This window comes from Acanthopagrus latus, chromosome 17 (genome assembly GCF_904848185.1).
Source record: "Acanthopagrus latus isolate v.2019 chromosome 17, fAcaLat1.1, whole genome shotgun sequence".
In the NCBI taxonomy this organism is placed as follows: Eukaryota; Metazoa; Chordata; class Actinopteri; order Spariformes; family Sparidae; genus Acanthopagrus; species Acanthopagrus latus.
In genome coordinates this window covers 3,841,893-3,861,090 of record NC_051055.1, presented here as the reverse complement: position 1 = coordinate 3,861,090, position 19,198 = coordinate 3,841,893, and positions in this window count along the sequence as shown.

Genomic DNA, 19,198 nt, shown 5'->3' with positions numbered 1-19,198 from the left:
CAAGCCCACTAGGGACAGCTGTATACCTCCCTCTCTCTTGTACTTCCTAGGAGAAAATGCCTTTGGTAATCACTTCTGTGATTTAGCTCTTTTCTAGTTTTTTATCTTTACAGTTACAGTTTTTTTTATCTTTTATCATTATCTTATAGTCACACTGCACAGCACTGTTTAATTCTTTCTTATGAAATGTACAATCAAAGCTGAACATTTTTAACATTATCGTGCTGTCTATACTGGAAGTTTTTCATTTTAACATGTGATTCCCCTTCGTGTCCCCGCTCCACAGCCAGGTACCTCTTTCACTTCCCTTAAGAAGCTAACTTTGCATCAGGCTCTAACGCCCCACTGTGAATAACAAGCACAGCCTCTGTGAGAGCGGAGCAGGACCTGGCAATGACATCTCATTTGGGGAAGAGGTGTAGGTTCAGTCTAATAGCCTTTGGTACTTTAAGGCTACACCATGATAGGCTATGTCTAGGAGCTGTCACCTAAATGGGACATAGCTTAAAGCTCAGCCTGAGTAACACAGATTTACCTTGATTTGCAAACAACTGATACAAATAAGAAACCCATTTGAGAGGTCTTGTTTGGAGGAAAAACACCACTGCATTGACTTGATGATGATGACTGAATGATCGGATGTGCATGCATGTTGTGGGTGGCTGTTTTATTTTGTATCAGTTCTAAAAGGAGATAACATATTTGGGTGAATAGATTGTGGTAAATTAATGCGAATGTTGCCCTTTGTCTCAGCTAACCACAACATGTGCAACATTTACTTACCACACTTTGAACATGAGGTGTAACCATGAAGTTCTGACATCCAGAAAGCAGGATGTGTTGTTGCAAGTTAATAACTGCAGTCTTATCAGGTGGCAGAGACTGCATGTCTGCTGGATGTTGTCATGTTACACAAAGGGGAACCAAACACAACAACCATGGACAGGCAAGAAACTTGGACAGTAAGGTTTAATGTAGTTTATTTAACCCTCTATTGTACAATGTTGTCTCCTGGCACCCACATTTGGCCTTTTACACTCACACAGTACATCCCCAGAGAGGATGCAGTGCTTTAAAAATGAGTACACTGAAGGCTTTGGTCTATTACAGTGAGCTTTGTGAGTCTTCTTTGCTGAGCACGTGCTTATATTTTCCACACACTTTCCTACATTTACAGAATGAATGTAACATCATTATATGCTGAAAAAGTTACTTAATGGATTCCCATAAGCAGTGAGCCAAAGCTGAAAGCAACTCAACAAATGATGGCAACGCATGTCAGGAAAGGCACAGGAGACAGACACTCATGAAACTGAAATCAAGCATTCACATGAGGCACCAACAGTAAAACGCTGGAATCTAACAACGAAATTTCGCAGAAGGTTTTGGTCGTTTGTTTTGTTAAATGGTTCATGTTCATCGTAAGTCCTGCAGGCCTCAATCTTGATTCTTCCTTTCCTTGATGTCACAACACCACAGCTGAAACCAGCATACAGAATTAAAAAAGTCTTTACACGTTACAGTTTGACACTTCCACTTTGCAGCTTTCGAATATGACGTGCAGTCGGCCCCTATGTGGTTCTTTCATGCTAAGGCTTAACTTGATTAAATTTAGACCAAGCTGTGCAGTAACCACAGCGCTTCCTCTTTCATCGCAAACAGATACTGAGAAAAAGCCTTACCTCTGGTCAAAATAAGTGTGCTACTTTCATCACACACTCACAAGAAAGAGAGAAGCTGACCACAGGGCCGAGCAACCTCTTTCATCTACAGCAGAAGTAAAGACTTAAGCTTTGGGCATATTTGGAGACAGCTGCCGTAGACAAATTTGCTCCCACTACCAACTGTGAGGTAAGATGTTAAGGGATACAATTGTTATGTGTTCGCTGTGAAGCCTGTAAAGTGCCAGTTTCCATCCAGATATTGTTATCAAGATGATGTGATGGGTGTTTTATCATACATAACCTCAACATTCATTTTGTGTTGGCATCATCAGTTGTTCTGACCTCGGCTCTGAAGGCTTGACGGCATGAAGGCTCTGTGTGATCCCAAGTATGGATTTCATGTGTTTGAGAACAAGGAGAAAAGGAATCTGCTTCCAATGATGGAGGACGGGAAGCAATACAGTTACTATACCATTGGAAACCTCAATGATCGTCATGCAAAGGGATTGCCAGATGATCAGAGAGTGCTACAAACCCAGGTGACCCTTATAGTAACATGGACAGAGCTTTGGTGAGATACAACAATAAATATGTCGACCAGATCTATGCCTCTGCACATTATAAAGCAAAAGAGATGTGCATGATCGGTCCCAAACTTTTTAACGATCTTCGACAGCCTCCAGCCCTCATTAGTATTGAAATGCGATGTACTCATGATGCCAAATCTCTCTGTTGCATCCTGCATAGCTGAATGACTAACTTTTCAGCATCTTCTAAAACATCATGATTGACATGTATTTGGTTGTCAATTTTCTTTGTAGTCATAGTGAAAAAAAGAAAGTGCCAGACATTTTGTTGAGCTTATTTTAAGGCTTCATGAGTCAGGAAGGTTTGTGAAAGCACACACAGTCTGCCAGCTTATAGAGTACACACAGTACACAATGCTTTGGAGCGTTTTTTTGACCAATAAATAAGTGTTCAAATGTGCTGCCTAATAATAATTTTCCTCTAATAACCAAGTGAAAAAAAAAAAAGTGTGTGTGTGTGTGTGTAGTTTGGATTATGATCTTTATCGGAAGTTGCCTTTTGTTTTGTCTGTGGCAGCTGTTCAATAAATACAACCACAGTGACACATGTCGCTAGTTAGTTGTTGTTTAAGCGAGCTGTGCTGGAAGATGTAAGGTGTCTCTGGGCCCGGGAGTCTGCAAAGGTGATTGGTCCCCTGTTCCTCATATTCTCCATAGAGAGGCGGTGATAAATCTCTATATTCACATTGTTTCAAGTCTACCTCAAAACAATAGTGTGATAGTACGGTATATGAACACTGAAGCAGGTTTTGCTTGCTGTCCATTGCCTTCCTAATGCACTTCCAATAAAAGTGATCACCAGTCCATTCTGCAGTCAATGTATTCTTTCGTTTCTCTAAAGTTAAACAGTCTGAATTAGTTAAATGTATTATATATACATCCATATTACTTTAGAACAGTCATGAGAGCATATTACCCAAGCTCTGCAGTTATTTAAAAATGGTGTGCACCTTACAATAAGAATCATTAATTGCTTTTGATTTTTTTTATTTTTTTTTTCACTGCTCTATAAAGGCCACTGAAAAAACTTGCCTTGCTTGGTAAGCAGAAGTCAGTAAAGACTGCTGGGACAGCTGTCAGGGTTTGAGTTAGTTAATTAGTAAGTTAGTTCCTGTTTTATTTTGTAGTTCTCTCCTCATGTTTACTTCCTCTCGCAGTCCTTTTCCAGCCTTTTTCCCTGTTCCCCTGTGTTTCATTGGTTAATTAGTCTCTGTCTATTTAAGCCTGTGGGTTTCTCTTAGGTACGTGTCCAAAGGGGCATCATTTCACATGAGGCCACACTACGGATCCCAGCGCCTGATTGGACAAACTAAAAGTGACGAGATTTATAAAGGAATTTTAAGTTAAAATTAAGCCAAGCAGTTGCTTCGTTTTACCTCGACAATTTTTATTTTCGTAGTGCCTCAGCAGTTTCTGTGGACGTTGAATAGGATGCCCCTGATTTGAATAAAGTAGCCAGAATTCAACTTAATGCAAATGAGCAGTGAGCATCTCAACAGTCTGTCTCAGGTTTCGCAACACTCCACTACTAGCTTCCCACATACACAATAAATGGAAGGCATGAACACCACAGATCCTGTTGACAAGTAGGCCTACCTTTACTTTGTCAGTTTGTATGTTCTATTTTCCCATGTCGTCCCTGCACTCCAACGGGCCTGTCTCGGTCACGATGCGGCGATACAGTCATGGGAGCTGATCAACATGGCACATTGCTGCAGTGTTCTGCCCTGGCCCACAGAGAACACATGTCGAGTCTACAATCGACCAATGCGGATCACGGCCGTGTAAATCTGCGCAGAGCAGATCGAGCCAGGCAGGAAGTCAGGCAGTGGAACAGCAGAGCGCATCTGGTCAACTGTCAAAATAAAACACCCTATGCCGACTCAGGCTCCACAGCACAGTGAAGTTGGATTTATTACCTTTGTCCTCGCTGCAGCGGCCAGGGTTCCGTTCAGACCTGCATGTCGTTCCCCCTCTCTCATCACAACTGAACTGTCCTATCAAAAAAACACACGCTTAAAACAGACAAATAGCTGATAGATCAAAGTCCATAACCTTCTTAAACACGACAGAAGCACAAAAACCAAGGAGAAATGTTGAAATACACACAATCAATCATGGGGGAACCAGGGGCTCAGTCCTGCATTATCTGCTCTCAGGTTCTACTCCTCATGTTCCCAGAGCCTGCACTTCATTTACTATTTGTTTTGTTTTTTTTCCCCCGCTTCCTCTGTTTTGATTGCTTTTGTAACTTCCAGTTTGGATTGATTTGTCATTTGGTTTACATCTTTATTTCTCATCAAGCCAACTTTTTGTTCTTCACCCTGTCTGCCTCCTCAATGAGTGAATCACTGAATCCAGAATGAGTGTCTTGTGTTGCTCACTATTTGGGCTACACATAACATTTAGTTCTGGTTTAATCATAATTGTGAAACCTGTATGTTTTTTTTTCACTATATCTGAACAACTCATCACTTTCATATCACATGCTCCCTGGTCAATTTGAAGCAATTATGGCATGATAAAAAACACATTAGACTGGGCCGACACTCAAAGTAAAGGAAATCACTGCGAGACAAGACAATTTAAGTGCAGAGTCGAAAAAGTCTGGCAGAATATGACTCAGTACGGATCACAGAGGAAGGATGCACCTTTATTAAGATAAATGGGAGAGGTAAAGGAAATAAACATAATTAATGAGGTAATAGAAGAGAAATGGGTTGTTGGTTCTTTCCACTGAGAATTTTATTATTATTGTATTATTATTATTCCCCTACTGTCAAGGTCAAAACGTACCACCAACAATATATAAAGTGTCAATCTGAAAGTTCCACAGAGCTTTAGAAATTTGTATGAACTCCAATATCAGCTTGAATAGCAGGCAGTCAATCAAAATGTTGACTCTAATGAGTTGTGAAACAAGGCAGCACACACCTCCGTGGCCAAAAGGCACAAACTCTCACAAAATTCACTTTCAATATTATGATGACAAAGCACCCTCATGCCTGCAGTCCTCAAAACCCACAGAAAGGCCTCATTCATCTTCTGCTCTCCTCTGTTGCCAATGGGAGGACACTGTGTGGACTGCTGTGTGCTCACAGGTTGAATTCAGATTTGATTTGATACGCCCACTGAAAATATAACAGGGCTCTAGAACAAGCGGGACCAATCCGAACCAATAAGAGAGATTTATAGGGTCCTCGATCTGTACAGAAATGTATGGAACATTAAAGATACACTGGTCTGACTTTGTTATAGCACCCACAGTTGCCTCAAAGCCCTGAGACGTCCTCTCAGCTTACTGCTGATGTGTTCCAACTCGACTCTGAGATGTTTACACACAGTTATAGTTCGAGTGGTTATTAGTGGAAACAAGTGTATGTGATAGTAAAGGGTCTGTTTCTGAGTTTCAGCTGAATGTGTTCCATCCCGCGGGTGCAGCAAACACTGACGTAGCAGACAAAGCAGTAACATGTGAGCATTCTCCTAGGAAAAAGAAGAGGGTTCAGCCAATCACATGGGCAAACAACCCTGATTCCAAAAATTGTTGGTCACCGTGTTAAACCTAAATACAAGAGAATGTAATAAAATCCTTTTGACAATGTATCAGTTGAAAACAGAACAAAGACAATATATATATTGGTTCAGCTCACCTTACCTTCTAGACATGCTGACGTTGACCTCAGGGCAGCTGTTATTTTTCTCCCTCCTTGTGTTCTAGTTAATAATTGCCGACTGCACAGATGTAACACTGTGTGCTCATATTAGATCATACTCTCAAATCTACTATTATACAGTTACATTCTGATAGAAGATCTTACAGTTTTGTACAAGCACATATGAATGATGTTCTTCAAGAGAGACTAATGATTGTTTCACAATTGTTCAAAATTTTTCAGCATCTTCCGATGATATCTGTAAAAACATCTCCAAAGAGCACAAAAATCTGGCATTTTTGTGAAAAGGTCAGAACCACTGAGCAAGATGCATGAACCATATCTCCAAACGGAATGTGTCTTTTATTGTGTAATATATATATATATATATATATATATATATATATATATATATATATATATATATATATATATATATATATATATATATATATATATATATATACACACACACACATGTTTATCATGTTTGTTTAAGATTATGGCAGGATTTGTGGTGAGATCAATTCCTGTGAAGCGTGTACTGATCCTCCACAGAATGAATGTAAGTTAAAAAAAAAATGAATGTCCCCAAAAAACAAAAAATGTATCCAAATATTTGTGTGTGTGTGTGTGTGTATGTGTGTGTGTGTGGATGTGCGTGTTTTAGCTTTTGACGTGCACATTCACATCTGTTTCCCCAAAGACATTCAAGTTTCTTGCTCTATAAAAACCAGCCTTATACAGATATTAGCACTGAGCTACACACTGCACACTCTCCCATGTCCCCGTGTTTTGTTCGTCTTAAATTGGCTTGAATGGAAATCAAATTGAAGGCAGCTCTTAGCGGAGACTCTGATGTTTCACTCTGCCTGTCCATGCTTAACGGAGGACAGGTTTTCTCTGAGTGGATGGCTGAGGGTGGGGGAGTCCGAGCTCTTTGACAGAATTGTAAAGCGGCAGAATGAACAGATGTCTCCCAATGATTAATGTTCCTCCCTGCCTTGCCTCAGAGGAGCTGCGTGCCCATGCATCTCTAACCCTACACCACCTCCCCGGCACTCTATAAAGCTAATTTCTTTAACTCACAGCTTTCTCTGTCTTTCCTCCAAGTTCATCTTGCCTCTTCATCTTTTATATTTCTCCCTCGAGAAACATCAACGCGAGTTTCTCGCATATTTTCGGAAAAATCAGAAAGAAGTACCTTTCTTGACTGATTAATTTCTTGGGGGAAGTGTTAAATTCCAGTCTGTGCATTACACCTCAAGGACATTGCATACAGTCTAGTGACTAGACCTACTGTAGTCTAAGGGTTGAAATGGAAATCCCCTGTACTGTAAGGTGGCCAGACTATAGACATCAAAGCTGTGTGTTGAAGGGATCAGTCATAGAGAAACAGACAGAAACAGTCAGCCACTTCTCTCTCCCTACTGTAATTTAAATTACACCTTAAAAACCTTTGTCAGGCAGTGTGTCCCTGACCCCTATTGGCTAAAGTTAGAATGGTGTCCTTTTTGCTTTAATGTGCTGAAGACAGAGGAAAATGTCTGGCTTACGTTGTGTCATGTGTGACACTTGGGAGTCGCCCTCACGCGTTCTCCCTTGCTTGCATTAAGCCGATGACATGAGCACCCACTGGGCAGTTTCCGCTCACATCACACATCCGATGCCCCATTACACAGTTTCCGTCGTTCTGTTTCCCTCCGAGCATGCATCCAACCAGGCCTATATACAATGTCCTCAGCTCGAGACATTTTGACCTGCGATTTGAAAGAGAATAGACAACCACAGTAATTCCCTGTGTAAAAAAAAAAAAAAAAAAAAAACATGCATCTTTTATTGTCTCAAAACATGTCTGTCAGCTCGCCCCTTCCTTTCTTTACAGTGGGTTTATTTTTGGATGAGCTCACCAAAGGAGCGCAGAGCAACAGCGCCCCCTGCTGCAGCATCACGGGAAAGAGGGAACCCACACGCAGTCTCAGGGGAAATTGGCCATTAAAATCCCGCACTGCATGGTAATGATTACCAGGCCTATGGTAAAGGGCTCGCATTAAATATTTACACTCTCGGTTAATATTTCATATGGTAATTTTGTATTTAAATTGGATTTAATATTTAATATAAATACAGAGCAAAGTGGGGTATACTATTCTCAAACATCGGTCCAGACACCTTCCATGTGACTTGGGGAGTAAACATGACATGGACAGCAAGTAGATCCTCAGAGCTAGAACACACACACGCACACACACACACACACACACACACACACACACACACACCAGACAAACCAGGACACACAGACAGATTATCCCTGTGTTTGCAGTATAAGGTGTGTCACTGGAGTGTTTTCTCCAAAGGCTGTGAGGGTGTACAGGGTCACAGCTGCCATTTTGAAAGTTCTGCGAGGTGGTGACAGTGATGTCACTAACTATGATATTTACAGGGTGCTATATTCCAGCGTGACTCAAATTTATTCCGATTTTGTATCGCTGTGAATTATAACATTGACCTATAAAGCAAGGAAACGCCGTCTGTCTGGTATTCGCATATCTTCAGAACCATTCGTCTGATTTAAATTCATCCAGTTCATACACACACACACACACACACACACACACAGGAAGGGAAGTGCAGTGTCAAATTTGGTACCACTGAATTGAATGAATTTTGAATCACGAGCGAACACTGGTCCATGCAACAGTGTCACATGACCTCAAACACAGACACAATGGAGATGAGTGTGGTGCGACTTGCTGTTGTGACGTGGCGCGGTGAGAAGGAAACTAAAGCGTTCAGGTTAAATGAGTTGGGATGAGCTGGAAAACGCGGTCCACGCAGTTTTCTATTATGAAGAGAGAACTGGAGGTGAGATTTAATGTTTCTGTCCACAGCAGTACGCTAGCGAACATTACCAACGTACGCACTATCTTCCCCAAAAAAGCCTTTTTCACAGCAGACGTCACACTTACATGTTTAAGTGTAATTTTGCAAAACTTCAAATAAGATTGAAGACACTTTATGCAGGTTTTTTTTTTTTTTTTTTTTTTTTTTTACAACAATAGCTGTATAAACTGTTTGTGAACTGTTTGCGAGACAAAAGTTTTGATGTCACCACAGGCTCTCACTCACACAGCACTGTCACCCTTACAGATTTGTGCTCTCATCAATGCAGCTCATTCAGTGGCTGAGCTGATCAGGGATCAGATAAAATGCAACAACAGCTGGAGCCTGCTATATGATCCTATATGGTAAAATCACCGCAGCCTTTTTTTTTTCCTCCATCTCTCTCTGTAATGAGACGGAGCTAATTCAGGATACCTGACAGTAAGCTGCCGTTTTCACAGAGGACAGACAGTGTGGGGGTATGTCCACCAGCTGCTTCCTCATATTGTTGCTGTCAGGAGCAGTGCTTGGCTGTGGCTCAGCAGGTACAGCAAGTTTTCCTGGAATCGGAAGGTGGCTGGTTTGATTCTCCGGCTCCCCTGGCTGCATGACAAAGTATCCTTTAGCAATATATTGAACCCCAGATTGCTCCAGATTAGCAGTTGGCACCTTTCATGGCAGCCTCTGCCATCAGTGTGTGAATTGGTGAATGTGATGAGTGTTCAATAGACTGGGGAAGACCTATAGAAGTACAAGTCCATTTATGTGTTGGAGAAAAGGATGCATCTACATCTTTTTAACATGGATCATGATTATAATGTATCTTATACCTCCTCCTGACATGGTTTAAACAATATGAATACAATTATTTTGGATCTGTTAGATATTCCGTCCACCCAAGATGCATGACATAACTAAGTATAATTGGTGTCTCAGTAGGTAAAACACAATGGCTGTTCCTAATTCAAATGCATCAGTAAGTCATGATAGTGTGACAGTGAGCCAGCAAGAACACACTCTGAAACTGAAGCAGCAAAATGTAAATCAGCCTCAATTATAGCGACAGTATGTAACATTTTTACCTTAAGATCAAATCATTTTTCTGTAACAGCAGGATGCTGCCTCTGCCTTTCCTACTCGAGCCCCCAAACGCCTGTTCTCCATGTAACTTGGATGAGCGGGTATGATATTCTTCAAGATGTGCATGATGCTTTACTGTACTAAGTCACACATCATCAGCTATGTTAGTGAAACTGGATGATATCTTTTAGAAAAAAAAAAAGCTTTCCCTCTGACAGCCTCTAGCTGCCTCAACTGTGATTTACAGAGTTTCCTGATATACAGATAGCTTCCCTCGTTGCTAAAGTAACTACTAACTGTAACTTCAGTCAGGGAGTTAGGTCAGTTTGCTGCTAAGTAGCCGAATCTGCCCAGACGGGTGGTGGAATGGGCACCAGAACCAGAGACAGGCGAGCAAGCATTAGAAATGGGCTCAGCAGGCTCTGCAGACACCATGTATCACGTGGACACAGGACGCTTGAGAAAACTGAGAGTGACTGAGCATGAAAGAAGACTGGCTTTTAGTCACCTAGCAAGAGTTATGCAAAATAAAAGGCTGCAAGAATCAGCATTCTTGCTGTTGGACTAGTAAGTAATATTGGCTGGGTCTGTATCAAATCCCTAGATTTTTATAAGTAATGTAATCATAATAAATGTACATATATGGCTGTCCATATTTACAACCGAGGCAGTAGTGAATTGTAGTCCGAAACTGTGTGGGTGTGAAATCCCTAAAGATACCAATTCTTGCATGCTGCTTTGAATATACCGTAAAGTTCGGACTATTGAGCGCACCTGAATATAAGCTGCATCAACTCATTTTAAAAAGAAAAAAAAAAAGTGTACATATATAGGCCGCGCTTGTCTAAAAGCCGCAGGTGTCCACGTTTTAACATGAGATATTTACACAGAAATCTATAGATTTGCCGCACCGTTGTTTAGGCCGCCGGGTTCAAAGCGTGTGATAAAAAGTAGTGGCTTATAATCCGCATATTACCATACACCAATCGGCCGCAGCATTAAACCACCAGCAGGTGAAGTAAAAAAAAAAACATTGTGGATGCCACATGACATGCACCACTTATTCAAACATCGTTGCAGAACTGGTACAAACACACTCTCAGATGGCAGTGGATATGTCTTGAATGTGTTTTCCTCCTTGGCCTCCTAAATCAATTAAATGAAATGACATGTGTGGTTTCATGACTGATTGTGATTACAGTTTTTGGGAACAACAATGGAACGGAACAGCCTAAATCAGCCCACTCTCCCATAGGGAAAATAAATAAATAAATAAAGCTATTCCCATCCCCATATGGCACTGGCAGACATTAATATGAATTATGAGCAACTAGAGACAATGAGAGAGAATTTCATCCACCTTTGATAAAATTCCAACATGTAATTTCTTGGATAATACACACAAAAGAGGCAGAGTGCTTAACATACCGCACAGACTGCTGAGGAATAAACTGAATAAAACATTTGACCCATTTGGCATGGCTTTATCTGTGTGGGCATGGCACAGGACTGTGAGTGGCAGCATCAGGAATATTTCTCAACGCAACAACAAGGGCTGAGATAGCACACAAGGATATCTGAGGGTATGTCATCGTAGTCAGTAGCCATCGGGTAAGCTGTCATATCAAACCTCCAGCCCAGAGGAGGAACAGGCAGCACAGGAGATATGTGTCTCCCAGAAGAGTGCTGAGCCTCCCTACGATCTTCTTTTTTTTTTTTTTTTTGCTCTCAGCAGACAGTATGTGGTTTTTCCCAAAAAGAAAGAAAGTGATGGGGAGAATTCACCAGGCTTGAGCTTTTGAACAGTGAACAGTGCGGACAGAACTAATCTATCACTAGAATGAGCTTTAAATTGATGAGGTTTAGACACATTGTTAGTTCTGCAGTGTGAAGCAATTTTTCACTCATTTATCTCTTCATTGTTTCATTCATCTTAATTTTATCCTTCACCTGAAAATTCTTTTTTTTTTTTTTTTTTTTTTTTTCAGGACTGGCACCTTAGATGAAACCGCTAAACCTGTAGCTGCGATACATTCCCCCACGAGAATGATGTGTTTGTTAGCCGTTCATCGCCGTTCGAGATCATTTTGATTTCGGGGAGTGACGGTGCCGTTTCCCATTAGCCGCATCATCTCCATCCATAAGTCATTGTTTAGCACATTCGCGCCAAGGATTTGTGAGAGCATGAAAACTGAAAACACAGATTATGGCTGGACACAGTGGGAGCAAAACAAGCGTTCCTTTACCAAAGACTCTAATGTGACAATATCAGGCACCATTAATCATGTCACGACTATGTGAGGAAGAAAAGACACGTTCATCCTCTTATATATGAAGCTGAATCTTTGAGCAATAGATGACAGCCTTTTTGGTAGTAAGACCTCTAACATTAGCTAGTGTTGATTAATGTGGCTGACCCTTGACAGACCCTAATCCTGCTGAGGTCAATTTTGCATCAGGGACAATGTTGTGGCAGTTCATGACTTCATAATCCCTCAGCCGTTTGGCAAGTGTTTACAGTGGGTCTTGGCATTTGGCATTAATCCTAATCACTTGTTGCTGGAGTTGTCGCTGTCAGGAATCGTTAGTCTGGCTTTAAATACAAAAACAAGCCTTCTCAATCATCACATATCACTCACTGGTAGTGTGTGGCGGCAGGTTGCTTGGATTGGTGTGTTCGGGACGTTTCTGGGCGTTCAAACAGTGAACCGTGGATGTGTCGCCCCAAGCCAACAACAGTCCGAGGTCACGACTCTATGAAAATGTTGCAACCAGGTTACAGTGATGTCTCGTCTCTCTCCTCTGTTCTCTCTGTCTGAACTGCAGGTCAGCGCAACTGTTAGACACAGGGCAGGGCTGAGAAACACATTCACACACACACACACACACACACACACACAGCAGAGAGAAGGCAAAGATGATGACGCTTGCAATTTGGCTTAATTCACACAAAATGCAGCACGGCTGAGCTGTCCTGCAGGGTTGTGGGTGTGTTTATATGTGCTTAAGGACATAGAACAACCACCCGATGAACACATCAAACATTTTAGTACTCTGATTCACTGCTTCATGCTCTGTAATGCTGCAACCTCGCTCATTCGCTCTGTCAAGCTGCGGAGGAGTGGCTCACTTTGAATGGTTCAAACAGCAACTGACCAATCCTCATACTATACGTTTGACCTCCATATGTTGGTGTGGAATGAAGACAATCTCTCATTTCCTTATGATATAATGGCCAATATATCACCTTTATCTGTGAACCTTTATCTAAACACATGTGAATTGTGTAGGGCACATAAATCAACAAATCTGACACTGGAGAAATGTGTTTGTGGGTAGTTGGTCCATCTTCATTGTTAGTGTTAATAGTGGCCCTTCTACGTGCAGCTTCATTATAAAGCTAGCAACACTGTGATGCTTAATTGACATTTTCAAAGGACCATTGTTCATTTTAACTTAGGTTTTATTTCCTCTTCAATCATTAACATCATACCATACTCAAAGTAAAGCAAGTAAGTGTCTGGATATAATGCAACATAAGTAAAACCACTTAATGATAATTTATTTGAAAAAGAACATGAAGGAGAGAATGATTGCCCAAACTGTCCAAACATCCATCACAGTTGATATTACAGACTCAAGTTTGTTTTTACTGTACCTGCCACAGTTGTTCATTCAGCGCCTTGTGTAATGATGAATTATAAGCATCATTACAGGTGCACTCACTTTCAGTTATGAAATTTGTGGAAACTAATGTAGATAAACTGCTGGCTTGTTTACAGCATATATTGAGCGATTGCGCAGAGTTATTGCGTGCATACACATGTCATGTATAGTCCTGTCTAATGGCTCACTGCGAGTCATACAGCAGCTCTTTCTTTGCTACTTATGTATTCAGCCAGAGTGCGTTGTATCAAATTGGATAATGTGACATTGCCTTAATTGGAGACTTTCCCTCAGAGGTCAACATGTCTCAAGCATCACTTGAGTCAGCTGAGTAAATTAAATAGGTTCCACTTCCCCACATGTTTAACAGCAGCAGTTTTTTTTCCAGCTCCTCTTTTTTATTATTCGAACCCCAACTGTATTATAGGTAGGGCTGGGTATCAATCAATACCAGTACCAATACTGATACCTTCACTTCGATACCAGTTCCTGAACGCTACTTTTTTCGATGCCAATTTTATAATGTCAAGTCTAACAAAAAGAAAATTACATTACACATTACAGTACAAATTATGTGTTTTACTTTTTCAGCTTTGGTATTTTTCCACTCCAAGCAGGTTTCTTACAGAAAAATTAAACAACGAAAAATTTCCAGTGCAAAAGAACACATGCAAACAAGTGATATGTCAATGTCTAATGCTCACTCCTACATACTGACATACATACATACATACTGAGGACCTTTTCACACAGTCAGCTAGCCATCACAATTTTGCCCTTGTCAAACTCACTCAAATCCTTACGCTTGCTCACGCTTCAACTCATCAACTTTGAGGACAACATGTTCACTTGCCGCCTAATAAATCCCACCCACTAACAAGTGCCATGATGAAGAGATAATCAGTGTTATTCACTTCACCCCTCAGTTGTCATAATGTTATGCCTGATCAGTGTAGATCTATCCGAGGATTCAAATGACTGATAAAGAAATTACAAAAGGTTCAGGTGTAATGGTTACAAAAAGATAAATCTACCTTTGCTAATTGTTTGCCCACTACAGAGGACATGTTGTAAAATTGAATCATATTAAGTTTAAATGTTTTTTGTTTTGTTTTTTCTGTGCAATACGATTTTTACCACCCCAGCACAAAAAGAGTAGTAATTAAAAAAAATAAAAAATTTCCTGGGTCTCATGTAGACTGTTCTCCTGGCTTTAATAGGTTGAAAGATTTAAAGTCAAAGGCATAACCCGTGCAGACAGGTCCTTCTGCGATGGGAACCGTGGGAATCCAACCCAAAGCCATTAAATGAATCAAATGTTTTGTAGGTATCTGAGGTAGGATAGTATGTATGTTTGTATCTACAAAACTACAAAGGCTGGTCAAGCATGAAATATCCACTGTGGATTTTAACAACCTAAATCAAATATGGGAAGCTGAACATTACAGAAGGTGCGCTTGACTGACGGTCACTCCAATTATCTGCCTTGGAAGTGCTCCCTCATAAGCCACTTTTATATAAGAAGCATCCATAGATGAATATTAATCAGAGTAAGGAGCTGGTGGGTGGAAAGATGAAGGTGGCTGTCCAGTTTTCACGGTTGAGATAGTGGTACCAATGTCAGTGTGACAGCAAAGGGCGAAGCCTTCATTAGGGCAGGGAATTGGTGCATTTACATCAGAGATGCACATGAAATAGGGGGAGTGCTGACTAGCATTCCCATTTCAATCAGTCAAGTAGTTATCATGGAGCAAGACATTCTGATCCAATACTGATGGTCCCATCCAGCCATAAAATGTAATATTAGAAGACATTAGGCACTCGTTAAGATGACTGGGGAAGGTGTTGATCAATGTTAGCCCACCCCCTGTTATTGTTGTAATTCCTGGTTATATATCTTTGTGTTTAAAAAAGCACAAATGCCGGAGTGGGTGAAGTGAAGGACACATTTATGTATGACTGTTTCCAGTAAAATTTAAGGTCAGCAATATTTTCATGAAAACCATACGAGGTATATTCCAGGAACTGGAAATGAAACATTTCCATCTGTAAGCACACAATTACAATTCATTGATATTAATTATATATTGATGCAGTTATCTTAAGTCTTTAAACTGCAGAGGACTGAAATCTAACTGAAAAAACAGAGGTAAAGATGTTGTGATGATAACACATAAAGCTACTGTTTCACCAGCCCTGGACTGGTAGCAATTTGAATGAATGAATCAGTAGTAGTAGTATCAGAGGTGCAGCAGAGACAAATCAGCGTCTGTGTGAATGACGCTAAGCTGGCAGTGCTGAGCAGAAGTGTGTCAATCTGAAGGTATTCAGTCTGACAGATCTTTCACTCAACACAATAAAGAGAAATGTCCTTCAAAGCAACATTACAGGACCAAAACAACAGTAATGTAGTAACTGATAGTGTCTTTGGAAACTGATATGAGGAAAAAAATACCACAGTTATATGTGGAGAGGTGTCTGTCCTCCTGGCTGTCCTCCTGTCTGTCCTACCGACTCTTTGTCACATATCTGCCCGAAAAACAGCATCTGTCTCTGAAAAAAAACTTTCACTCACCAAGTGTTTGTCTCCTTCCACTATTGTGTTGTTGTAGTTACTGTCTTGAAAAAAATCACAGCGACAGTCAACCTCCATACCGAGACAGTGAATGTTCCCCCAGAAAACAGCCTCCTTCCCTGCAAGTGAAAGACTCAGACAGCGTCCTGTTTACTGATGGTGATTATGTAATTATGTAAATTAATGCAAAAAACATAACTTTTTCCCTTTCCAGGATGTTTGGTGGGTCAGGATCTCAGTCACAACACATTATAACAGCATCCATATGATTATAAGCAGTCAGCGGGTACATGCTATGGTTAACGGGTGGACCAGTGGAAAGACCTTGAAAAAAAAACACACAAACAATCATCATGACATGTACTGTCATGCCTCTTTTGGATCCACAGCGGGTGTGTGCTTTATGAATTGACACACTGGTGCTGCTTTACACTTTAGTGTGAACAAAGGTGAAGAATTGGCCAACCTCCGCTGTGGCAATAATGCAGAGTCTCTGAGTGAAAAGGGCTACTGCCTCTCTCCGCTATGCTGTTACGAGAGTAACTAGCAACAGTGCTCACATAAAGTAATGTCCAGCACTGCATCCACTGGTTGTTGTGATAATTCAGTCTGCGTTCAAAGGGATGGACTGACCAGCTAACCAACCATCACTGTCACAACCGGACGTATGTCATTGGCATGGTTAAAAATACACTCTCTGACATTGTTATAGCACCCATTAGCACCTCTAAAAAACATAATCTCATCTCAGTTAGATTTTTGGGTCTAACCACAAGCAAATCTTGTCTCATGTCTCATGTGAAAGTGCTCAACTTTTCAGGTATGGGCAGTAAAATATATTCAAATATTCCTTGTGAAAGTATACTCAACCTAAAAAAATTCTATCATTCAGAAGGCTTTTTCTTCTCAGTGGCTCCGTTGCTTCTCTGTCTAAATACCGCATGTTGAGTTACACTAGCAAGACAATATATTTTCAGACTTTATGAAGTTTTAAATATAGTGATAAAACACAGCAGACTTATAACTTCTCTCTTTCAAACACAGTGCAGCAATGTTTCTGTAGGCAAAATGAGCCCATCTGCCCAAGCAAAATGATGTAAACTCTTACTTGTGAGTTTACAGCATGCTTGAATTGAGGTGGACAGAAACATGGAAGTGTGATGTGACCGCTCCCTAAGCCGTGACAGTGACATGACAGAATAAATACCGAGCACACAATTGTTATCCATTTATTGTTCATGACATTACTTTATGAGCTTATTTTCCATAAAACAAGACATTGTGTGTGTGTTTGTCTTTATGTGTGCGTGTGTGTGTGTCTGTGTGTGTGTGTGTGTGTGTGTGTGTGTGTGTGTGTGGCAGTAAAGCATTATCTTGTTGGTGTTTGCTCCGGCCATCACAGAGATTTACTGCACATAAACTGGAATGAGGCTGTATAGGACAGATCAGCAAAAACAGAAAAAAAACCTATATGATGCCTCGTTTCCTCCTTGTATCCTTGACACACACTGTGTGCGTATTGGAGTGTGTGCAAGGTTGCGAGGGACAGAGCCATATAGGGAGGCAGGTGAAAATGGAGTTTATATGGATTTGTCCTGACCTCTGAAAGAAAGAATAGCGAGCAGGGTGGAGTTTATTAGATTACTACTGATCTCTGGTGACGGACTGCCCTTCCAGGTACACAGACACTGGGAAGAGTAAGACTGATCTTCAGCTCAAGACTGCCACCAAGTGGAGAAATTGTGACTTTTACATATGTGCTTCAAATATGTTACTTCTACAGCAACACAGTTGTTTGCACCCTTTGTCACTGAGAAACTGCAAAATAAAAAGGTATAATATATTTCTTTTACTTGTGAAATCATTGATTCAATCAATACTTGATTCACTGTGACTCTTCATGGGGATGAAATTCAGTTATATCAGAGCTTTACAGGGCTACAATACACTGACAGCATCAGGGTATATGAATAACTTTGATTTATTATTGCGTCATCAACTGGTCTGAGTGACAGCAGTGTCCAATGTTGTATTTTGAAGTGTCGCAGGGAGGTGGATATTTGCTGTACAGTTGGATTAAAGGTGTGATGTGACACGAGTCATCTTGAATACACACCTTGAACAGTTTTACAGTAAAAGGCAATCGTAAACTCTTTACCATGCACTTTAAACTTGACCTGCACACTGCTGGCTAGTTACTGCTAGTCGCCAATACTTTAATGCTACATGGACTTGATAGACAAATGGTCAACAAAAGGTATCAGTGCACATATAGAAATCTGCGATGACATAACACACATTATCTATAAATTAGGTAGGTTAATAGATCATTTATATGTAAGTTAAAATGTATATCCAGTAATCAGTTTATCAGCTGATGACACAATGAGTGCATTACCCTAGTGAAAAATGATTGCCATCGTTAATTAATCTGTCAATTCCTTTGTGTTCATTGATTATTTTGTAGACTTAGACTGATTATCAGGACAAATATTCAGGATTTTTCCACATATTGTAATTTACATTGTAATTTACAAGGCAATACTTTGGTCTCTGTCGGTAGTCACCACTGTGCTCTCGCACCGTGATAGTTCACAACACTGATAGATTGCATGTCACAATGAATTGCCTGTCAACCCTGAATAATTTGAATCTGCAAAGTAACAAGTGAATAAACCTATCTGATATATTCAGTGGATTGAAGCTATATGAAGTAGCCAAAAATGGAATACTCAAGTAAAGTACCTCATAATTGTACTTATGTACATTACTCGAGTAGGTTGTATTTGGGTACAGTTCTGCTCTGGATAACTGCAGATATTTCAAAAACAATGACAGACTTCAGTCACATTTCTGGGATCTACTGTGGCAGGGCTCCTGCAACCGCTCTCAGCTACACTGCACTGTAGCTAGCTGGCTCAAGCACCCCTTCCACTCTGCAGTGTGAAGAATGGCAACTAACTAATTAACCACATTTCCAAAATACGTGGTAATATAACAAATACAATAATACAAAACCATGTACCTGGACCGCATCAGAATATGTACTGGTCAGCAGTGTTGCAGAGACTTAAACTACATGTA